This window comes from Pleurodeles waltl, chromosome 3_1 (assembly GCF_031143425.1).
Source record: "Pleurodeles waltl isolate 20211129_DDA chromosome 3_1, aPleWal1.hap1.20221129, whole genome shotgun sequence".
NCBI classification, from domain to species: Eukaryota; Metazoa; Chordata; class Amphibia; order Caudata; family Salamandridae; genus Pleurodeles; species Pleurodeles waltl.
Window position 1 is genome coordinate 996,625,868 of NC_090440.1, and position 25,306 is coordinate 996,651,173.

General features: G+C 41.2%; 1 protein-coding gene across 2 annotated transcripts in view; it reads right to left on the minus strand.

Moving 5' to 3' along the window:
• Positions 1-25,039, minus strand: part of L3MBTL3 (L3MBTL histone methyl-lysine binding protein 3) — a 558,444-nt gene extending 533,405 nt beyond the window's left edge. The window contains exon 1 of one of the 2 annotated variants that reach the window (XM_069224176.1): positions 24,938-25,039. The gene's annotated coding sequence lies outside the window, so the exon portion shown is untranslated. The remainder of the gene's footprint in view (positions 1-24,937) is intronic. The other variant, XM_069224178.1, reaches the window with a different exon arrangement.
• Positions 25,040-25,306: the final 267 nt, after the last annotated feature.

A 25,306-nucleotide genomic window follows, 5' to 3' on the forward strand; every position in this document is an offset into this window, starting at 1 on the left:
ACTTGTGGACAGTGCAGGAAGGAGATATTGTGTTGCATGTAACTATCCAGGGACAATATGTGGATTGGAGCAGGTGGCAAAGGCAGAGAAGAACAGGAGTGTCCCTGGGGTTCTGGCCAAAAAAATTATAAGATGGGACTCTGAAAAACTGGAGAGAACATTTAAATGAAGCCCTCCAGATTCTGAATAACAGACCATTACAAAATGCTAAAACTCCCCTGATACAACCACATGTGGCTACCAACACCATTGTGTACTGGGAAATAAAACCTGGAGCTTCAGCTCCTTACAGAGCCAAACCAGAATCTGCAGGTCTTGACCTACATGCTGACAAAATTGCCCAACTTGTCATAATTCCAGTGTATGGAGGATTGGTGAGGAAGGGGACTGCCCTGGTGCTAAGGTGTGGGTGGAATCCCCAAATGGCCCTCCAGAACCTGCAGGAGTTATATCCAAGGGCCCTTATAATGTTCTGCTGATCATGAAACTAGGAAAGGAAAAATGGGAGCACATTTCAGCTGACAAATGTTATTTGCAAGAAAGATCATACTTATTTCTTTTACAGATCATACTACGACTTGCCTCTGACCATGAGTGGGCTATGTGGTCTACCTTCTGGTGTGTGCGTGGGGGTCAGGAGGGACAGCACCCTCAACCTGAACCTGATTGATCAATCATATTGCACAATACCCCTGCTGCTTTTGAAGGGCAATACCTACGGATCAATTTTGTGCAAGTTGTGCTTCACAGATCAAAGTTCTGCATGGGAATAATGCAGAGTGCCATGGATGTCCTATCAACCTGTTTGATTGCAATTCTAAAGGAACCAACCACATGGCTTATTATAACCTGGTGACTGTTGCCAGTCACATTAAGCACTTTTTAAGTTGCCAGTTGGCTGACGATTCTCATGTGGGAAACTCACTTTTTCCCACATTCCAGCAAACATTACAGGTGGACCGTGTACCTTTACATGATTAAGACTCATGATGTTTCCATCTAAGTCTATACAGACTCGTTATCCTAGAGACACTATTCAATTAAGTGAAGACTATGATTCAATTACTATCCCAATCTGAATATATAAGCTTAAGTCTTTCTATTGTAGGTGTACCTGGTTTAGATGTTCATAATATCTGAATGATCAATAAGTTAGCATGTCTAATGGTTAAAAAATATTATTGACACTTCTATTGATTTATAGTGATTGCTCTTATTAATTCATTATGTTGCTGTGTACAATGCATACCTAATTTGCTTGTAATGTTTTTTTTTTTTTTTAAGTTGATTTTAGGACAATAGGGTATATGAGTCATTGGTCAAAAGGCTGGAGTGTAATGATATTTGTGTTTTGACCACTGACTCCACTTAGCCTAGCAGCACACGGTCACATTAGTGACCACCAACTTCATTTTGCCTATTGACTTTATTTTAGCATTAGCCACTGCCATGTTAAAAGCTCCAAGTATTTTGCCATGCTACAATGTGCTTCTTGCTCATGTTTTTATTCTGCATGTTTGCGTGTTCTTTCTCAGCAAGGGCTTAGGCTGATAAGAATGTACTAGGATGGCAGGGAAGGGTTTTGTTTTGATAGAGGGCACCTTGGGATTTTGGTCAATTCCAGACGTGTTCTTTTCAAAGCAGACCTAAAGTAACCAGCATTTTTTTAATAATATATTTATGCAGAGAGAGAGTTTCTAGAATTGTCCCCTCTTGTTTATTCAAAGTATATAAGAGGCCGAGACCAATGGACCGAGGAGTGACTCAGATCCTGGACATGCTCAGGATGCTGAGGTGTGTCATCCTTCCCATGAGGATAATTGATCTCTCTCTCTTCATGATCGATTCTGGGATCTGGCAGTCTGATGCTGATTAGGAGGGAGATGAAGCAGATTTGCCCACGCCTCATGGTGATGCATTTTTGTATTCATTTTTTGCTTTGCATTTTAATATAGATACATATATTTGCTGTGTAAATTGCAGTGGAGAATCATTTGTACATGTTTTCATTTCATTGCTGTGACCATTTTTAAACATGTGCTTTCAGCATGCTAATCTCCTTTACGAACCTTGCAAAGTGATTTAATAAATGTCTTCTTTAGACTAAGAAGCACATTCCAGAGATTTTTGTCAGTGCATGAGTGTTTCAGCTCGATCATTAGTGAAGCAAAACATTTTGGCATAGGTCGAACAGTCCAAAGGGAGGTTGGTTGAAAGTGTATGATTTAAAAGTGAAAATATGTTTAGCAGAGAGTTAAAGGAAGCACCGCAAACCATTTCTGAAAATGCATGTGAGATTAATATGCTTTATACTGGCTTGGCAAATGCGTTTTCTTGTTTATCAGGACTTTCTAAATTTTGGAATGGGTGGTGGGATAAAACAGAATGATTTACTGTTCTTACATGTTTTAAAAAGGTGCTTTTTGAACGGAATGATATCCCTTTTGTTCTTAGCAGGAGGGGTTGGATACTTTTGTTTGCTTACAGAAAAATGCATGGGAGGTGTAAACAGTTAGAATTTGAGAAACAGCAATTACAGAAACAACTTGATGACACAGTAAATACTGTAACTATGCTGTCTTGTCAGAATAAGTTATTACAAGATAAGGCTACTATCTACCAAGCCGTCACAGGGAAAACTGATTTTTCACATTCCAGTTATGAGGAGGTTAAAAAAAGTGGGGGGCAGTGTGGCTACATGAGCAGAACATAGTTCGTGCTCAGCCAATATTTAGATAAGAAATACAGAGTAGCCCACAGAAATTGTCAGGAGTTAAAATGCATTCTTCAAAAGATTACACCCAGCAAGAAGTTAAGGATGTTAAAGATATATTCACGGAGCTTTTGCAGAGTAAACTGTTGATAATTAATTCAGACAAGAAACATGGACCATCTCAAAATGTGAAGTTTCTAGGAATTTAGTGGAATCCAGGACATAGAGAGGTGTTGCTACAGGCAAAACAAAAGATTTTGGAGTTTGCTACTCGTCGCACTAAGCAAGAGTCTCAGCGATTCATGTGATTGTTTGATTTTTGGAGACAGCATGACCCTCATCTAGTAAAATATTAACACTTTGGTACAAAGTGACCAGAACAAAAGTTGAGTTTGAATGGGGTGGAGAGCAGCAGTGTGCTTTTGATTTGGCAAAAGAAGCAATTCAACAGGCTTTAGACTTGTGGACAGTGCAGGAAGGAGATATTGTGTTGCATGTAACTATCCAGGGACAATATGTGGATTGGAGCAGGTGGCAAAGGCAGAGAAGAACAGGAGTGTCCCTGGGGTTCTGGCCAAAAAAATTATAAGATGGGACTCTGAAAAACTGGAGAGAACATTTAAATGAAGCCCTCCAGATTCTGAATAACAGACCATTACAAAATGCTAAAACTCCCCTGATACAACCACATGTGGCCACCAACACCATTGTGTACTGGGAAATAAAACCTGGAGCTTCAGCTCCTTACAGAGCCAAACCAGAATCTGCAGGTCTTGACCTACATGCTGACAAAATTGCCCAACTTGTCATAATTCCAGTGTATGGAGGATTGGTGAGGAAGGGGACTGCCCTGGTGCTATGGTGTGGGTGGAATCCCCAAATGGCCCTCCAGAACCTGCAGGAGTTATATTCAAGGGCCCTTATAATGTTCTGCTGATCATGAAACTAGGAAAGGAAAAATGGGAGCACATTTCAGCTGACAAATGTTATTTGCAAGAAAGATCATACTTATTTCTTTTACAGATCATACTACGACTTGCCTCTGACCATGAGTGGGCTATGTGGTCTACCTTCTGGTGTGTGCGTGGGGGTCAGGAGGGACAGCACCCTCAACCTGAACCTGATTGATCAATCATATTGCACAATACCCCTGCTGCTTTTGAAGGGCAATACCTACGGATCAATTTTGCGCAAGTTGTGCTTCACAGATCAAAGTTCTGCATGGGAATAATGCAGAGTGCCATGGATGTCCTATCAACCTGTTTGATTGCAATTCTAAAGGAACCAACCACATGGCTTATTATAGCCTGGTGACTGTTGCCAGTCACATTAAGCACTTTTTAAGTTGCCAGTTGGCTGACGATTCTCGTGTGGGAAACTCACTTTTTCCCACATTCCAGCAAACATTACAGGTGGACCGTGTACCTTTACATGATTAAGACTCATGATGTTTCCATCTAAGTCTATACAGACTCGTTATCCTAGAGACACTATTCAATTAAGTGAAGACTATGATTCAATTACTATCCCAATCTGAATATATAAGCTTAAGTCTTTCTATTGTAGGTGTACCTGGTTTAGATGTTCATAATATCTGAATGATCAATAAGTTAGCATGTCTAATGGTTAAAAAATATTATTGACACTTCTATTGATTTATAGTGATTGCTCTTATTAATTCATTATGTTGCTGTGTACAATGCATACCTAATTTGCTTGTAATAGGTTTTTTTTTTTAAGTTGATTTTAGGACAATAGGGTATATGAGTCATTGGTCAAAAGGCTGAAGTGTAATGATATTTGTGTTTTGACCACTGACTCCACTTAGCCTAGCAGCACGCGGTCACATTAGTGACCACCAACTTCATTTTGCCTATTGACTTTATTTTAGCATTAGCCACTGCCATGTTAAAAGCTCCAAGTATTTTGCCATGCTACAATGTGCTTCTTGCTCATGTTTTTATTCTGCATGTTTGCGTGTTATTTCTCACCAAGGGCTTAGGCTGATAAGAATGTACTAGGATGGCAGGGAAGGGTTTTGTTTTGATAGAGGGTACCTTGGGATTTTGGCCAATTCCAGACGTGTTCTTTTCAAAGCAGACCTAAAGTAACCAGCATTTTTTAAATAATATATTTATGTAGAGAGAGAGTTTCTAGAATTGTCCCCTCTTGTTTATTCAAAGTATATAAGAGGCCGAGACCAATGGACCGGGGAGTGACTCAGACCCTGGACATGCTCAGGATGCTGAGGTGTGTCATCCATCCCGTGAGGATACTTGATCTCTCTCTCTCTCAACGATCAATTCTGGGATCTGGCGGTCTGATGCTGATTAGGGGAGAGATGAAGCAGATTTGCCTGTGCCTCATGGTGATGCATTTTTTTATTCATTATTTGCTTTGCATTGTAATATAGGGCCAGATGTACCAAAGTATTTTACCCATTCTGTGTCTATGGGAAAATGCTTTAGCACATATGGCCCATAGATACATATATTTGCTATGCATATTGCAGTGGAGAATCATGTGTACATGTTTTCATTTCATTGCTGTGACCATTTTTAAATGTGTTCTTTCAGCATGCTGATCTCCTTTACGAACCTTGCGAAGTGATTTCATAAATGTCTTCTTTAGACTAAGAAGCACATTCCAGAGATTTTTGTCAGTGCATGAGTGTTTCAGCTCGGTCATTAGTGAAGCAAAACAGGTCCTCATGCATGAAATGGAAAAACTTCACCCACAGACTCAAACAAAAACAATATACATCAATATATTATACGTGGTGAAGTGTGCTACTCATGTAGGCAAGTGCTTCAGTGCCCCACATAAGAGTAATAAGCCCCACATAGGAGTAATAAGCACTAAATAAATACTACAATACAATGCAGGGATCTGGTCTGTAGGCTCTTCATGTCTGCCCCACTGCACCTGCCCATTGTTGTGATCATATCAACTGATTATGACTGTGAGCAGAGAGGCCAGGACACCCGTGGACCTAAGGAAGAACCATAAGTGACATCTTGGGACAAAGCTGAACGTTGCCTTCAGGGTCCACAAATGCTATATATAAATGATTCAGGGAAGAGATGGGGTACTATCCTGGGACTACCCCACCCAAAAAGGCTCAGTTTCAGAGAGAGACTGTCATACCCAGGAACTGGGTGATATCCCAAGGAACCCACTGATGTGGGAAACAGTTTTTAGTGGATAGGGTAGAAACTAAGTTGGCAGTACTGCTGTTTTCAATGAGATAAATCTTAGGTATTCAGTTAGACAAAAATAGAATCAGATATAATTTCCTCTCAACATTTAATATTATTGATTACAAATTGAATGTTGAAAATAAACAATCTCTGATTCTACTTTTGCCTTACTGAATATCTAAGATTTATCTTATTGAAAAACACAGTACTGTCAACTTTCTACTCTATACACCAAAAACTATACATAATGGATCTTTCTTCGGCATATTTATTTCCACAGAATTAGAGATAACCTAAACAATGCTTGGTCAGCCGTACTAACTTTGGCTCTAAAGCCAGGATGAAAAGGTGATAGTACCTCCTTGGATTCTTGCATCCTTTCCTGAAGATTAATCAAGATCTGTCTACAGAAAATCTTTTGAGGGTTAGCCAACAAACTAATGAGCCTGTAACTGGGGCAAACCATGAAATATTCAGAGGCAGCTCCTCCGTTTGGGTGGAGGAGTGTCACCCCCTGCTAGCTTCAGCAGCTGCCAAACATCTACAGTACAACGATAATAAACGATGTTCATAATTGTTGTAGTGTAGAAGGGGCGGGGCCTTGATGAGCACAAAGGGGGTATGCGCATGTATGTTTGGCCAGCTGTCTCAGGCCGGCCAAGCATACATGCGCACTAAGCTCTGTCAAACCCGGGTGCCGGGTTGGAGAGAGCAAGCAGACTCTCCCAGTCTGCCTAGGAGCACCCTGGCTGGGCGCTCCAACCAATCCAAACGTTGCTGTCATGCTGCCAGCAGCATGACAGCAGCGTTCAGATTGGCCACATAGCAGGCTGGGAGCCTGTGCCTGCAGCAAAGGAAAGAGGAGTTGTGTGGTGGTGGTGGAGGCTGCGGCTGGGCAGTAAGGTAAGTTTTTTTTTTTATTATGAATTTTTCTTCACCCACCATCCCCCCACATGCTGCCCGCCACGCGCCTCGAGCCGCTACTGGGAATATTACGTTTATATAGGTAGGTATATATATTTATAAGTATGAATAATTATATACATACAAGGCCAAGAATGTGGCTGAAACGCATTGTAGCAGAGCTGAGCACTAACAAATAAACATGGTGCAAAGGAGTTGGTCCATGCCTGGAGTTCTTTGTCCATGAAGTGATGGGGATAAAGTTATATGTGTATATATATATATATATATAAAAACTGAAAAAGTAGAGGTTAAAGTAACGTTATAGTTAGATTATATGTTCAGTTACAACGTAACATTTTAAACTCTTTTAAAAACTACAGCTATAGTTATTTTAACTCATGCCCCGACATGCACAGTTTTCTCATCAATAATTTCTTTGCAAATGTTGCAGTGATATTATTAATGATGTCATTGAAAATGTCATGAGTGATGTAATATGTGAAGTAATTAGCAGTGCATGGTGAGGGCACGAATAACAGTTATTTTAGGGCACGAGTCTCAGGAAGAAGTGGTAAGGGCAGGGAAATGGATGGTGTCCCAGGGGATGGGGATCCTGGGATATTGTCACTGAGCCACCATCCCCTCCCCTTTAGTTGAAAAATGGCACGAGGGATGAGGTTCCCAAAACCTCCTGGAGGCTCAGGGAGGGGGAACTGCACACCCACTCTCCTTTAGTTAAAAAAACAGTCCTGGGAGATGGAGTCCTCAGAGCCTTAAGGCCCCCTCCCCCTTATATAATTAACGGCCCTGAAGGATGGGATCCCCCAGGCCTTTTGGAGATTAAGGGTGGGGGCTACACGCTGCATCCTCCCCCTTGTCCTGAGCCAACAGGAGGAGGGGGAGAGATTTTTAAATGCAGGGATCCCATGCTTTTCTTTTAAATTTTTGCCTCAGATCCTTTGCAAATTTTCAGCAAAATTAAAAAAAAATGTCTGGCCCCAGGCGAGGTCCCACCACCAGACCTAGGGTATCAGAGTATTTGTACTCTGCCCCCTTATGTCTTTTTTTTGCATTTTTCGTAGGACTCAGGACCGAGTCCAGAGTCCTAAGATGGCAGCCACCACTTAGTATTTGAGGTGGTGGAAGCCAATCGGATCTCAGTTTGAGATCTGTCAGCTCCATAAATCTTCCATGGTGTAATATATACATTTTTTTTAACCCTCATTGCTCAAAATCTACTGAACAGATTTACACCAAAGCACAAAAAAGTACTCTTTCAGTACCAAGATCTAGCTTTGTGCCAAATCTGGAGTAAATCTGTTACATGGTTTGGGCTGTAGCTGTGTCTAAGGTTCCTATGCAACAATTATTGAGGAAAGGTGTTTTGGGACCCCCCTTTTTCTCAGCCCCCGCTTGACGGATAAACCCGAAACATTCCAAGCTTTCCAAACACGAACGAATCAAAAAGTAGCACTTCTTTGGAAAGTTTTGGGAAGATTTGTGGTATGGCGACAAAATGATTAGCAACACAAAAAAGGCATTTCCTATGAATTTGTGAATTTCAGATTTTTAGTGTATGGGTTATATACATATATATATATATATATATAAATATATATATATATATATATATATATATATTTAAGAAAACAAAGGTTACAGGGACATTATAAATTCAGCAGCTATAGTTAGAGTTCCTTCACATAAATATAACTCGCCCACTAAGGTAACTTCAACTTGCACCCCTGCCATGCGCAGTTTTATTAGCGATAATTTTATTGCAAATGTTGCAGTGATAATATCAAAGATGCCATACAAGATCTCATCAGTGATATAATAAGTGGAGTAATTAGCTGCTCATGCCGAAGCCGAGTTATAGTTACCTAATTCTATTTCCTAACTAAAATATCCCTCTAACTGTTGTTTTTTCAGTGAATTTCTATGGTTTTTTTTTTACGTAAATTAATTTTCATTAATATACGTTAATCCAACGGCCTTTGGCCATGCGCAGCGGCGGTTGGCCACAGGACCTGGCCTACAGCCAGGCCCTGTGGCCAACCCCTTATAACCACCCAACCTTGCGCCGCATACAGACTTCGGCCGTGGCCAGACCCTGCAGCCAAACCCCAAAACCACCCAACCCCACCCTGGCCATGGCCTTTGGCAGGAGTTTGCTGCAGGTCTGTGTGGCCCCCTCCCCCGGGCAATTTCGGCCCCAACGACCCCATCCCTCAGGGCCCAGCCTTCTAATTTGTTTTGGGTGGGGGGGGCAAGTAGCCTCTCTACCCTGACCACAGGCACACATACACTTGAACCCTCAACCTTCAGTGTACGGGTCTGAGACTTTAACCACTAGGCAAAAAGTGACTCCTTAGCATGTGGTATCCAGACTTAGCTATGACATTGAACCCAAAGATTTTGAGTGGAAAAAAACTTTAATGTTACATCACAAGGAATATTAAAAATTCCAAATACTGGAAATTAAACCGACACATTGCCATAAAATACAATGATTTGAACCTTAGCTTACTAAGTGAGAGTTCAAGAGTTATACTGTTAGGCCAGAAGTGACTGTGGTCTGCTGTCCATCAAAAGTAACTATAAAATTCTTACCAAACATCTTGCTAGTCTGTCTCTTTGAAGTAATTGTTTGGAGAGACCACTGCAATAACAATCTAAAAGGAGGGACAGGACCGCAGGGGGGCTTCAAGGCTGGTTCTAGCCCACTCCCCGCGTTTCTGCGGGAGCCGGTATTGATCCCACAAGCAAAGAGCTATTTGCGGGAGCAATGTTTTCATCTGTTTCCCTGCACAAATATTTGCGTGCATGGAAACAGAGGAAAACTTCACTTTCTGCAACTGAAAGCTGACAGCTCTCACTTGCAGAAAGTCAAGTGTTTGCTCTGACTTGCTGGGAGCTGTCAAAGCTCCAGCTAAGAGAGAGAAAACAGCTATGTTCCGGGGGTTGAGCACCCCAGGACATAGCTGGAGCCGGCTCTGGGTCTGGGGTGGCAGTCCCCAGGGCCATGTTTGGCTCCTCGAAGGGGGCCGCGCGGCATCCCTCCAACATTCCATTTGCCCCGAGGGGGTGGTGGTCCCTGGGGGTCAGGGGTCTGCAACAAGCCACCCTCTTACTTTTATTGTAGGCCAAAGCGGTAGTGGTCCCGAGGCTGCGGGGGGCCTGCCTCCTGCATACATAGTGTATTTAGCCCCAGAGGTGTGGTCTCTGGGGCTGCGGAGGGCCGTGGGGACCGCGTGCACACCCACCGCTGTATACATAGTATATACTGCCACGGGAAGGTGGGGGGCTCAGTGTTGCAGGGGCGCCACGTGCCCTCCTTGCATACAATTAAATAATTGCCCTGGGGAGGTGGCAGTCCCTGGGTCTGCTGGGGGGGGAGGCGCAACCCCTCACATATATAGTGTATTTAGCCACGAAGAGGTGGCAGTTTGTGAGGCTGCATACACAGTGCATTTTGCTCAGGGGAGGTGGCGGTCACTGGGGCTGCTGGGCGACCGTGCAGCCTGGCATAAAATTGTATCTTTGGCCCGGGGAGGAGGCGGTCCTCGTGACTAACAGAAGTCCATGGGGTGGGGGGAGCATGCACTCCTCTCCTATTAAAATCCCCAAATACCTCCAGGACTTGGCCCACCCGGGGTTAATTAAAAGAAAAAGGCGGGAACCCAACCGTCTTTTTTAAAGCATCGGAAAAATAAGTGGATCTGGATTACAGGCAGTGAAATGCTCGACAGGTGCTGTCGCAGCGACACACCACAACATTGCCACCGACTCAATTACGAGCCGGCGTCAATGTTGTGGTGAGTTTTCTGCTGGACCTGCGGGCAGAAATGCTGTTTTCACCCGCTCGCCCAGCGGAAAACTCCTAATAACTGGTGGTATGCTGGCTGCAGGGGCTTCGGCGGTCTTGAAAAAAGACTGCTGAAGCCATAATGAGGGCCTTCATTTTTAGAGAAAAAGCAGTTTTCTGCTTGCCGATATCTTTGGTGCAGCTTGACGAACCTTCATAAAAATTTCCAGAAAGATTTGACAGTCATGTGAGCTGCTGTCTGGAATGTTTTGGGGTGATAGGTGAAGCGGGGGCCGAGATAAAGGATTAGTGAAATTTATAGTGTTTCCATTGTTAATTCCCATAGGAAAAATTGAACAGCAATAGCGCCAAAACCACTTGACGGAATTACACCAAATTTGACAGAAAGGTAGCTCCTATGCCAGAAAGACCCCTTTTTAGGGTCGAGCACGCAAGCGCTCAAGCCTGCTGTAATCGCTTTGTGGGCTTTTAACCACACCGACCGCACACCCATCAGTTTTGTTGGTTTGTGGGCTTGCCTTTTTAAAAAATCGCTTGATTTAATTTGTGAAAGGAATACATAAGTCATGCCTTTTCCGGTGTTTAGCCCTCCTCAAGCGCATTGGTAAAGTACTGAAAACACACGAGGCTCCATGTTTTCAGCTTGGCTTCTGGACTACTTATCCTGTTTATTTCCCACGCAGCGTGATCTCGCTGGGCAGTAGTCGGGCGCTTTGCATTACATCGCCCCTGTTACATGGATAATTGCATAGATGCTGATAGGTTTGACTTTGAGCGAACTTCTGTTTCCTTTTGTTTCTCTCCTTCATCATGGCACCTTAAATCGGCTTGTTTTAAATATATTTCTGCCAGAGATGCTGGTGTTGTGTGTTTTACTGTGATCTGACATAGCCACACGCACAGACTCATCTGAGACAGACTTTTCTCTCAGTACCTGCAGCTCCATTCAGTGTTTGTAGTTCACTAACCTCGGCAGTGCAGCCTTCAGGGCACTATCCTCATGAAGTGCCTATCAACTTCATTCATCCTGTTAAAACAGGGTTTCTGTACATTGGAGATAAGTAACATGTTCTTGTAGTTCTATTAAATTAAATGAGACAGGATAAGAACGTTGCTTCAAACTGTTGCATCGTTACTATTTTCAACAAAGACTATTCAAAACAAGTGCAATATTGGAAAATAGAATCTTCAAAGTAGAGCTGAGACATAAACATTTAGACCACTACTGCTTTCCCGGAGCTCCATAGTCTTTTAGAGGACGCTGAAAACATCACATCATTCACATACTGTAGGGTAGTGCTTATCGCATTTGCCTCACACATGAAAGGTCACCTGGTGGAAACACTTCTTTTTTCAACTAAAATGGAAATACAACGCTACAAAACTGCAGAGATAAACTCATTATCATCTAATAAAGACAGCAGAACACAACTAAAACTGTGATGCCGCTGATCACAAGTAGACAGTATTTAATTAAGTAAAACCTTCAATGTCTAATTTAATGTTTAAACTTTAAAAGTATATGGTTTATACAAACCGTCTGTTAGACGTGCATTGGCGTGGCTTACGCAGGTGTGGCTACATTACAGTGTTAAACCAGAGCTCTCAGGTTTTAAAAGTCCCTTGGTGGGAGAACCAATTAGCATATTTGACGTCATAGGAGGTGATAGCAAACACACTTTCACACGTTAAACTGCACAGAAAGTGACAGTGAAATGATAAGTAAATATAAATGTAAAATTAATAAAATCAGGCAAAAATATCGTACATAGATTGCTGTCTTGCATTTGCAATGAATTGGCAATATTTACCAGAGTTAAAATAAATTGTTGATTACATATTAACCCCGTATAATAATGAAGCAGCGGTGTATGAAAGACGGTCCTCCCATTAACTGAAGGGCCTGTTCGAGGGATACCCTAAGGTTGAAGGCGTTCCCCCCACCTCTGCAGCGCCCAGAAGATGTTTTTCAAACAGCAGAGCTCTAAACCAAGCCATATTCAGAAATCAGATTTTAGCTCTTCTCAGATGGCCCGAATCGAATAAAACTGTTTTTTCCACATTCTGTCCCTCAGGATTTGTTCTGCGGTTTATCACTCTGTTCTCTTTCCTTTGTCTCATAGTATCACACTCATTAACGACCCCAGCGGCCGCGTAGGGGCGCACAGTAAACTCATTTCTTGCCGATCTAGTGCTGTGAAGCCAAATGCAAAGTGCCGGAGATTTTTAATGTGAATAGTTGTCTCTCTGTGAAGGGAGAATATGTATTTATTTACGTCAAAAATAGAGGCCCTGTGACTACAAGGTCCCTGCAAATGTGCACAATGTCACAAATAAGGCCCCCAATTATGAATGTACATCATAATGGGGTGACGTGGAAGATTGTTGGACTCGTTTCTTTAGAAGCAGGTTTATGAGGTTTCACAGCCCTTCACCTGGGAAAGGGCGCAGAAGTATTGTGCTGAAGAGACATTGAGTTGTGTTACATTATTCTACTATTCCTATGTCAACATACACACTATTCACGCTTGTTTTTTTCAACCCTGCCCAACAAACCCTCCTCCTAGAGTTCGTTCTGAGTTTAATGGCACTGATTTCTCTCTCCTTCCTCTAACAGTAGCGCCACTTGCTGCGCTGTAGCATGAACAATAGCTTTCCTCAATGAGCATCTACCGCCAAAAAGTGGAAACACTCAATTCAATTGTCAGAGAAGGGGTACTATTTATTAATAACTACTGGGTCTTACGAAGTGAAAAAGTCAGAATGATGTGTTCCTTAATTATTTTAATATATATAAGTAGTGAAGTGGAAATAATCAATTATTTTGAATCGCTTTACACACTTTCACTCCCCGTCAGCTGCGGATGAAGTGTAATAATTTGAGAATGCGAAAGTCACATTGAAGTATTTTCTTAAAGTCCCATTTACACCTCTGTCCTTATCGAGAAGGGACCGCTGCACTGTAAAAGGAAATCTGCTTGTTAGCAGGGTCCAGCATGCAAGCGCTCTGGCCTGTTGTAATCTCTCTGTGAACTTTTAACCACACCCACAAGTGCTATTCATTCTTTGTTGTGCTTGTCTTAAACGCTTCATTTTTATTGGTGCATTTTGTGAAATGTCCCTCCTTTGTGTGCTGAGTTCCCTGCCAGGGATTTCACTCAGTGAACATTTTTGTTGCCCATCACACTACATCACACTTCCTCCTTTTACAGTGTGTGATGGCCCCTCCTCTGGTTTCGGTTTGCCTTTCTTCCCAGCCGCAATCCTTTCTAGACATTCACACAGGGAGCCAATAACTCTTGCGCTCACGGCTGCCATGGCACTATGAATTGACTTTCTTATGTCAACTGTTTTACTTTTCATTTTCAAAATTGGCAAAAAAAGTCCAGTTAGGAATTTACAATGCCAATAGCTCTACTCAAGCAAACGCGGGGCCCATTGCATTGCAAATGCTTGTTGTTATTTGGTGTAAATCCACTCAGTAGTTTTTGAGAAACGGAAGAAAATCTAAATTTGTATATATAGAGACTTGAAGGATTTGCAACTCCTTCTGATCTTGTGCTGAGATCTGATTGGCTGCCAATACTTAACACCAGGAAGTGTTGGCAGCTATCTTGGGACTCAGCTTGATCCTAGTCCCAGACAAAAATGTAAAAAACAAGAAAAGGGGTCAGGGTACAGACACTCTGACCCCTTAGCTCTGGTGCAGGGGTCAGCACTCATGACAAATTCTATAACGTCATTACAAATATAAATGAAACATTAGAACTCAAAATATTGAAGAAAACAACTGTGCTGGGGCGCAAGTTGTAATTAACTTAGGGCGCAAGATATAGTTACTTGTTGAAAGAACTTTGTTTTTTTAAGTGAATTTCTATGTTTTTTCATTACTATACGTTAATCCAACCGCCACTGCGCACAGCCTTCAGGCTATAACCACCCAAACCTGTGCTATGCATGGGCCATGCACAGCAGGGGTTGTCCGAAGGGCCTGGCCTTGTTAGAACCACACACATCACACCACCCTGACAAGTTTTAAGTAATGTGCAGCTTTGGTATGTTTACTTGGGTGGTGTCTGAGCTAGGGCCCAAAATCCTCTGCTACCCAAATTGTAAAAAAAAAGCATGGATGCTGCTGGGTGAAATATGAACTATCTAGGTTGCGTTTTGGTGTGTTTGTGTCGCAAGAAACATAAGTGAAGTACAGTCTTTATCAGTAGACAGATGTGGAAAGACAGAATAGGAGAAAATATGTCATTACCAATTGGATTTCTCTGCATTTGTGCCCTCAAAATGTAAGCCAGTGTGCAAGAAAGAAGACATTTTGCAAAATGACCTCTGCATTACATGCTAGTATGGGTGCCTAAAAATTCAGTGATGTACAAATAACCACTGCTTCTAAACGCAGAAAAAAAACTTCATACCCATTTTTTTTACACAACTAAAAACAATTGAAAGGTGCAGCTCAATTGTGGACTCTGGGTGCCTCTGGTTCTTGGCGAACCTACAATATATATGTATATATATATATATATATATATATATATATATATGTGTGCACTACCCAGTGGTGGTTGCCTCTGGGTAGTTGTAGTTATAGTAAGGATCGTGTTTCCATAGGAAATGCCTTTTTTGTGTGGCTAATAACTTTGGCGCCATTTCACAAATCTTCATGAAACTTTCCAAAGAAGTGCTACTTTTTGAATCCGTCAAGTGGGGCTGAGAAAAAGGGGGGGGGCATAAACACCTTTCTTAATTAATTTTTCCATAAGAACCTTAGACACTGCTACAGCCCAAACCACTTAACAGATTTACTCCAAATTTGCCACAAAGCTAGATCTTGGTCCAGAAAGAGTATGTTTTGTGCTTCGGTGTAAATCTGTTCAGGAGATTTTGAGCAATTATGGTTAAAAGAATTGTATATATTACACCATGGAAGATTTGTGGAGCTGACAGATCTCAAACTGAGATCTGACTGGTTTCCACCACCTCAAACACTAAGTGCTGGCTGCCATCTTAGGACTCAGGACTCGGTCCTGAGGCCTACGAAAAATGCAAAAAAAAGACATAAGGGGGCAGGGTACAAATACTCTGATACCCTAGGTCTGGTGGTGGGGTTCTTCTGGGACTTCGCCTGGGCCAAACTTTTTTTTAAAAATTTTGCTTAAAATTTGCATAGGATCTGTGGCAAAAATGTAAAAGAAACCCATGGGATCCCGACTTTAAAAATCTCCCCCCTCCCCTGATTGACTCAGGACCAGGAGGAGGATGCAGTGTGTAGCCCCCACCCTTAATCTCCACAAGGCCACTGGATCCTATCCTTCAGGGCCATTAATTATATAAGGGGGAGGGGGCCATAAGGCTCTGGGGACTCCATCTCCCAGGGCTGTTTTTTGAACTAAAGGGGAGGGGGCGTGCAGTCCCCCCTCCCCGAGCCTCCAGGAGGCTTTGGGTACCTCATCCCTCGTGCCATTTTTCAACTAAAGGGGAGGGGAAGGTGGCTCAGTGACAGTGTCCCGGGGTCCCCAACCCCTGGGACACCATCTATTTCCCTGCTCTTACCACTTCTTCCTGAGACTCATGCCCTAATGTAACTGTTATTTGGGCCCTCACCATGCACTGCTAATTATCTCACATATTACATCACTCATGACATCTTCTATTACATCATTGATAGTATCACTGCAACATTTCCAATGAAATTATTGATGAGCAAACTGTGCATTGCGGGGCATGAGTTAAAATAACTATAGCTGTAGTTTTTTAAAGAGTTTAAAATGTTACTTTGTAACTGAACATATAATCTAACTATAACATTACAGTATATATATATATATATATATATATATATATATATATATATATTCACTTAAAAAAACAAAGGTTACAGGGATGTTATAGTTAGGCTCACATTCTAAACCCACGAACCAATACAAATTCACTAGTTATAGTTAGAGTTACCACAAGTAACTATAACTCGTTCCATAAGGTAACTATAATTTGCGCCCCTACCATTATTATTTTACAAATGCTAAGATTTTATTGTTGATTGGTTCAGTAGATAATTGAGTTAGTAAACTGTGTAATTACTATCTTTTCTATATTAGTTGTATTATGTTTTATGCTTTTCGCATAATTAATTGTGTAGTATTATTGTTTTTCAAAATAATGTGTATTATTATTATTTTACGACTATTTTGATTTGTTTTTGCGGGGGTTTGAAATTTAGGCTGGGAAGTAATTTAAATCTATTTGTTTAATGTTTTAATTGGTAAAATGTTTTATTATGATGTATATATGTATAATTGTATTTTTAGTATGTAATTATATAATTTATATAAGGTTAAAATATTATTTTATATATATTTTATGTTTATTTATTTTACATTAAATATATGTTTTCTTTTTAAATTTAGGAGTAGAAATAGTAAATCTGAGTGTTCCAAAATCCAACACTTTCCCAACTATTGCTTATGCCAAATGGAAATAGTACTCCTAGCCCTCCAAAGTCCAACACTTTCTGTACTGTTGTTTGTGTTGGACTGGTAATAGTAAATTTGACACCTCCAAAATTCAACATTGCCCCTACTGTTGTTCAAGTAGCATTAGTGATATTACATATGGTCACTCCAAAATCAAACAATGTTTCTACTGTTGCTTATGTTGGGGTGGGAATAAAAAATCTGGCACCACCAAAGTCCAACATGTTTCCTACAGTTTCTTGTGTTGGCGTTTGAATGATAACTCTGACCCCATTCAAAGTCTAACTCTTTCCCTACTGTTGCTTATGCTAGAAGTGGAATAATGCTTCTGACCTGCCAAAGTCTAGCACATTCCCTACTGTTTGGCCAGGTTAGCGGGGGAGTAGTAATATTATAAGTGATTATTTTAAAAAAAGGAAAATATATTTTTGTGATTTAATTTCAAACGTTAGCTACATTTGTTTATTTTTTTGAAGTAATATTTTTAATATGTTTATTTAATATTTCATTGTTTTTAATAATTTTTAATATACAATGTGTAACTACAATTACTATTATATTATTTATGTGTATTTAATACCTGTATTTATTATATATTGATTTTTTATTTATTTTACTGTATATATATATTTTTATTTTATGTTTGTAAGGTAGGTTTTATATATTTAATATTATATGTATTTTTAATGTAATAATATTTGTAATGTTAATATATATTTTAAGGTTAATATAATAGTTACGATTCAATATACTTAACTATTATATGATGATTTAGTTTTCTATATTTGTGTATTTTATATTTTTGGAATGTAAATAGAAAATATGTAAAGTCGATATTTTTCTCCCCAATACTATTTGGCCAACGTTTTTGTCTGTATTATTCTGGTCACACTACCATGCGCTGATGTAACAGAGAAACAGAAACAAGTCTGCTTTCAATTTCATTCGTGTTTGGGAAGCATAATATTGCTCTCTGACCACCAATTCGTGTAGAAATGGAGTCACTGGAAAGGGGACAATGTCCTAATTCTAGTTGTACCTCTCCCTAGTCTACTCCTGCAAGGGGATCACCCCTGGGGGACATTCTCAAATAAGGGATTCGCCCAATAGACACTGGGGGCAGTGCTCCCCAGTTTAAAAATAAATTTTCTTTCATCCCTCGTGGAGGGCAACTGGGGGAATTACCCTGAATGGCCTCTTCCACCTCCTGGCGGAGGGCACAAAATCTATAAGACCCTAAGGAAAATACATTTTAAAACAGGATTGAGGGTGGCACACCCAGGCATCAGGCCATGCACCCACACCAAATTCGCCCAACAGACTTTCTGGTAAACCCCTACAGTCAACCCCAAAGGGGCAAAAGGCCTACTGGACACCATGGCTTTTATTTTTAAAAATATTTTGAGGTCTGCCCAAGCGTCATACTGTACTCCCTAATCCACAGTGACCCTCAGCTATCTTTCTGTTACCTCCCACATCTTCCACCTTACCCACCCCTTCTAGTCCATCAGCCCTTCTCTGCCCTCTCAAGGAAAAATTGGAGAATTTGCCCGTAATATCCCCTTCGGAGGACGTAAGGCCCACTGAATGCTAGTAATATTTTTTAAAACGAGGTGCGCACATGCCCTGACATCAGTCCAAACCTTAAAGCCCCTACTTTCTTTCTGCCTTCCTAGGGCCTAGAGTATCCTCATGAAAAGCAAGATGAAATTTGAATTCTTTTAAGCATAGTTTTGATATATAGGGTGTCTGGGCAGGGTTAAATTACAAATTTCCCTAATATTTCTGCATTCTTAAAAATATTATTTTCTTGTTGTTTTATGTAGTGCAAACTTGGTCCAAGGGCATTAGATTGCTTTCCATGAGCACCAGATTGCACTACAAAAATCACAGATTCTTTTTTTGGAAGGGGGTTGTGTATTTGGGTGCACAGGGAGATTAAGAGTCTTATTTACAAAGTACTTTTTGTAATGAATTTAGTAGCATTACACTAGTACTACTGAAGAACTACAAAATGTTTTTCATAAACCTGCTAGTATAAATCACCACCTCACCTATCTTTTCTGTGAGGAGATCCTTACAGATGTAAGTTTACGGGAGGAACCTTGGGGAGTAGCTGGAAAAAAGGGGAACACTTACTACTAAATAGGAGGGGTTTAGCGAGGAATAACAAGGAATTTAGGGATAGAAGTGCACCCATCCATAAAAGAGTAAGCCCATTGCTATTCACAAACTGCAATTTCTAAAGCTACTACAGCCAAAAGGGACCCAAAACAGTAGTCCATTACTACAGCTCAAGCTGGATTAAGTCCAGTACCACACAGGCCCAACCATTGGCACTGCACCATCCTCCTATTGAAAATAATGGAGGTTGTGACTTTAAATAAAACGTTCTACAAAATAATGTACAATTAAATTACATTATTTAAAATAGTTAAAAATATAACTAAATATAAAGTTACAAAAATCTAAGATTAATACATATGTAGTATTTAATTATAAAATGTTTGAATAAGCTTTTTAAATTAAAACATTATTAGAACATTTTACTATAATAAAATTGTGTTACTTTTATTAAATTTCATACATCACTTCTAATAGTTATTAATGCATGATATTTAGTTTACTTTATGTGAGAATTTATTTTTAATTTAAACATCAGCAAAGTATTTTATTTATTATATTTAAATTATTTAAAGATTTGTTTCAAAATTAGGTCAAATATGCTGTGGCATGTTTTTCTTTTGTTCTACATTTAAAATAAACATATAACATTCATTTATATTAATATTGTATATAAAATATAATACTAGTTTTTTCAAATTTAATAAACTGTTTTTGTTTTCTCTGCACTTTACCATAGGGAGATTCCACAGTTGAGGCAGAGATCTCTGTATGGTAAAGTATAGGGAAAAATATTTTTTTTATCCTGCAGCTCTTGCAAACCTCAAACTTTGGCTAAAAACACATTTCCTCACATCTCTGTGATAGAAAGCTCTGTAATCTCTGGGGAGCCACAACTTTCCTACCACTCAGTGTTCCCCAAAGTCTCCCAAGTAAAGATGGTATCTCACTTTTATAGATCGGACTCGTGAGCGCAAAAGAAAAAGGCCCAAAAGGTAATACCCTTGCAAACCTGAACTTTCGGCTGAAAACACATATTTTCCTCACATTTCTCTGATGGAAAGTTCTGTAATCTGTGAGGGTGGGCACATGTTTCCTGCCACCCACAGTTCCCCATGTCTCTATATATAAATGTAGTGTGCTGTGGATTTTGGCCCCTAGCTCAGCTAGCATCAAGTGAAACCTTGCAATACTGCATATTTCTCACAGCTGAACACACAGGACTCTCCAGGGTGGCATGACTTGCATGGCTGCCACTGTTTCTTTTACCCCAAAATCCCTTTCAAAACTCAAACGCTGATTAAAAACACAGTATTTCTCACATTTCTATGAAAGAAAGTTAGTTCTGTAATCTGAAGGGAGCCACACATTTCCTACTAACCAGTGTTCCCCCAAGTTGACCCTGGTTTGATCCATCCCTGTAACAAGCCGTAGGCCCAGCTGCACAAGTGGGATAGCGTTTTTATCAGGACCATTGAGGGAATATTAAGTGGTAAGAATTCTGTGGATATCTGCCGATTCAGGAAGCTTATATCACAGAAATGTATGGAAAATGTGTGATTTTAAGCAAAGTGTGAGGTTTACAGGGCATTGTGGATAAGAAACTGTTGTGGACTCCACACAGGCACATTACCCTTGACTCCCTGTGTATCTGCTTTTCAGGAATGTCTGTTTAATAGATTTCCCTGAGTGGCCGTCCACCCTATTGCTGATTTCTCCATGTCGCATTTTTGGGCCTTTTATGTTGCGTGTGTTAGGGTCAGCCTCACATGTGATATACTGTTTTTATCAGGACAAGTAGGGGAACACTGAGTGGTAGGACATTTGTGATGTTCCACAAATTCTGGAACTTTCCTCCACAGACATGTGAGGAAAATGCATGATTTTAAGCCATGTTTAAAGTCTGCAAGGCATCTGAGTAAAAAACATTTGGGCGCTCCACGTGAGGCACATCACCCTGGACTACCCCGGGTGTCTAATGTTCAAAATAGCTGGGTTTATTTCGTTTTGCTGGGTGGCAGAGAACCAGTCTGAATAATGCAACCATACACCATTCAAGTAGAAGGACATATGGATTTACTCCAACTCTGCCAATCCATATGTCAAAACTACAGCCAAAAGAATAAAAATGTCCTTTTGGTTGGCAAGAGACTAAAGCTCTGTGCCCCAGGTAAGCAGAAAGGCTGCTGGGGTTTTAGGGCAGAAGGATAGGCCCAACACCAGGCAGTCCACCGACACACCACATTTTTCTACAACAATAAAATATAACCCTGGTGCATCATGGGCTTTATACCCTCCAAACAGATTGGAGGTAATCTTCTTAAATCTACCCCCTTGGGAGGGGATAAGAATGTTGGGTGCGTTCTTGGGTGAGGCTACATCCTGATGCCTCGGCAGGCACCCCCCTCACCCCTTCTTTTTTGGAGACATATTTTCCCTGGTAGTCTAATGCACTTTTCTGTCCGCCCCTTCTCCACCCCCCCACCACCTCCCAGGAGGGGCAGAAAGACTAATGGGGCCCAGTGCAGGTGAGGGAGCACAGGCCCTTACCTTTGTGGCTGCTCCCATCCCAAAACAAAATACTGTAATTGAACAAACCATGGAGTCTAGTGGGCTCTGGGAGAGATATGGGGTGAGCACTCCGGTCTACCCCAGGGTGGGCAGAAAGATTAAGCAGGGCTGATAGTGGAAGCACAGGCACGGGGATGTCTGCCCCCACCCCCCAAAATAATACTGCCAAATAAAAATAATACATTTAGACAAACCATAGTGTCTAGTGGGCTTTCTACCACCCCAAAAGGGATGATTGGAGATGTACACCCCCATTCACCACACCAGGGGCAGAAAGACGCATGCAGACCGGTGCAGGGGTGCACAGGTCCAAGCCCAAGGTGTCACTTCCCCTCCAAAAACATTATGAATTTGGCCAATCCATGGTGCTTAGTAGGCTTTCAGCACCCACAACCGCTGGGGGAGCAAATTGGGGTTGAACACTGCCATTCACCTCCTAGGGGGGCTAAGAAACTAATGTGGCCTTGGGCATGGGGATGCAGAGGCCCATGCCATGGGGCCGCTATGCAGTCCTTATTCATGGTGTGTAGTCGTTGGATCCCTGCTTGGTGAGCCCCAAGCAGGGATACACTAATGACAGATATTGTTTCCAATGATATCCCCCCCTCTGATATGCCCCTGAGCACTGATTCAGTGAAAGTGAAATGGGCCAAATGGCTCACTTTACTTTCACTTTCGGTGGAAAGGCGCCTGTCCACCATCACCATGCACAATGATTTCCATTTCACACAAAAAAAGCCCCAGGCGCTAGGGTATACTCTTTCCCTGCAGCTCAACTTGAAAAACCCCAAAAAAGTAAACCCTCTGGTGCACACACCAGTTGGTCCTTTGCAGCCCTCCACCGCATTGGGCAATGGGCAACAGACACAAGGGGGTTGGCGTTCAGGTGGTGACCATTGGCCAATGCCCACACTTAAAAGGTTAAAAAATAAATTCCCACCTAAAGTAATTTTATCACACATCAATCATTATTAAGTAGTGTACTGAATTAATAAAAATTATTTCATTAAAATGCTATGAAAGTACTACTTTTAGATTTTTTTCTAAAAATGGATTTCTATGCATTTATATTTTTAACTAATTTAAATGATGTAATTTATTTAACATTACTGCTATGGGGTCATATTTAAGTCCGTACCCCTGTTACGTTCTATGGGCTGGTGCTGCAGTATCAGTGGTAGGCCACATGCAGTGCTGGACTTACTACTGCTTCTTTTTGGCAGTAGAAGTTTGCACGTGTAAATTTGTCTCCACCCCCTTCTTCAGGGGGTGGAGATGTGTAGGTCTACACTTCTGAGTACTTTTACACTTATCTTTTCAGAATAGCCAAAAGTAGTAAAGTTACTCAAAAGTGTAAGAGTAAATCACACATGCATATTACTCAGGATTGTTATTTGCCTTTGTGAATAACCCCACCAGTGATTTGAACTTGGTGCCCACAGATCAAAGTCAGCAACTGATCTTTATAAAGCACTTCATAATGTGCTTACTTACACACGTTCTAAGTGCTTTTGAAAAGATGATTTTACTACCCAATTTAATAGTACTCACTTGGCCACCTTGGAGGGATGGAAGGCTGATTGTGCCCTGCTGGATTATAATTTGTCAGCAGTGTACAGTGTATTTCATCGACAAGTGAACAGCTGTCCTGCCAGGAGTGCCTTACCTGTTCTTATGCACGTAAAAAAACCTCAAAATGTACCCCAGTGTTAATAATACTTTGGTCGGAAGTTATTTACACCATCACTTTTCTTTCACTGCTGAAAATGTCATAGTTCCACAATGAAAAGGTGCTGTCACATTTCTATGATGTGATTTAATTGAGCACATTGGAGTATAAATATGGCTGAAAGCAATATTTGTACAAAATTCCAAAATCACAAAGTTGTTTCTGAGAAACTGAGAAGTATACACATGCAGTTAAACATATCGCATGAAACGGTATTTATGTGCCTCTGCGACTTCCCGTACATCAGTTTCGGGGAGGCGTAGAAAGACTCGTAGGCACCAACATACAGAATGAAGCAGTATTTCAACGCTTCCATTCCACTTCCGGGAGGCATGGATACCGAGAGCGCTTAGACGGTTAAAAGAGAAGGCAATATTCTTTTAGAGAGTGACAGACTTATGTATAAACTCAAAACTACTAATATATGAAACAATAGGGGTCACATTTAATATCGCTCAATGAGTAGCATCCAGAAAGCTGGATCTCATCTTTAATACATACTAATGGAACGCTGTTTGAACTTTATTTGTTCAACGCACAGCAGCAGCTAGGCTGTGTTGGTATTTTGTTGTCGCAATACCGCTTCATGTGCATCCACCAAGAAGTGGAGAGTCGCCTTTCTTCTATTTCTAAGAAGCGGTAGCCGGGCTCGGGATCTACCCGTTTACTCTCCGTGCTTGTAGCGGAGTCCGGGGCGCCCGAAATGGCGACGGAAGGGGGTGGAGCTTACTTGTGTCCGTCCCTTGCAGCGAGAGGAATAAGGGAAAAAAGTGACCCCGTTGAAAAATAAATGAAAAACTCGGTCTACTTCCTCTTGTGAAAAAAAAACACTTAGGTAGAACACAAGCATGCATTAATATATCACTTTGCACCCCAAGTCGATCACAATGAAGCGTTTCAAACAGCCCTCTACCACCACCCGAGTAAAACACCGTGAAATTATTATTACATAAAAGTATACAATGGCGCGGGGGTGTGGGAAGTGGGGGTGTGGGGAGATAGGGTGTTCGCTGTAAATCTAGTGCGTCTGGATTTTCCCCTGGCCCTAGTGACAGAAGCAAAAAAATACTAGAGATTGTGAAGGTTCTATCACGAAGTATAATGTATCTTTTAAAACTGGCGTAAACGTGTGTATATAAATATTGAAATTAATTCTGCAGCCTCATGTGTTACGATTGTCTATAATTGCACGCCGCCGAATGCTGCACCTCGGCACTAATATTCAGATTTGGGGCATGTTTAGTCTCAGTTCTGTTCTTTTCTGGTATAAAGTTGCGTTCAGTTTCTCTTTCTTAATCCTACCCCTTGGCGGCACCCCCACGTCACCCAATGCTCTCAACGGGTTCAGTTCGGTGGCCAAAACTACGCATTATTTTTAGTTACCTTGTTTCTCCTCTTGCTTTTTCCCTTTAACTCGCAGTTCGTTTGGAGATTTTTTGTTATTCAAGGAGGATGAAAGCAGCGTCAAGACTCGGGTGCGCAGGAGCGGAGAGAGAAGGGAGGGAGGGAAGGGGAGAGTGGGGATCACATGGGGAAAGAAGGAGAAAATATGAAGGGCACGGAACAAGAACCCGAGGAACTGAGAGACAACACGAGAAGGATTAGAGCGATGATGGGAAAGTTAACGTGTCAGAAGGGTAGCCAGATGAGACATTGATGTAGAGTTTTATGATTATATGCTTAATAGCACTGACACGATAAAAGAACATTAAGATGTAATTGAATTAAAGATATTATGATGAGCACTGGCAG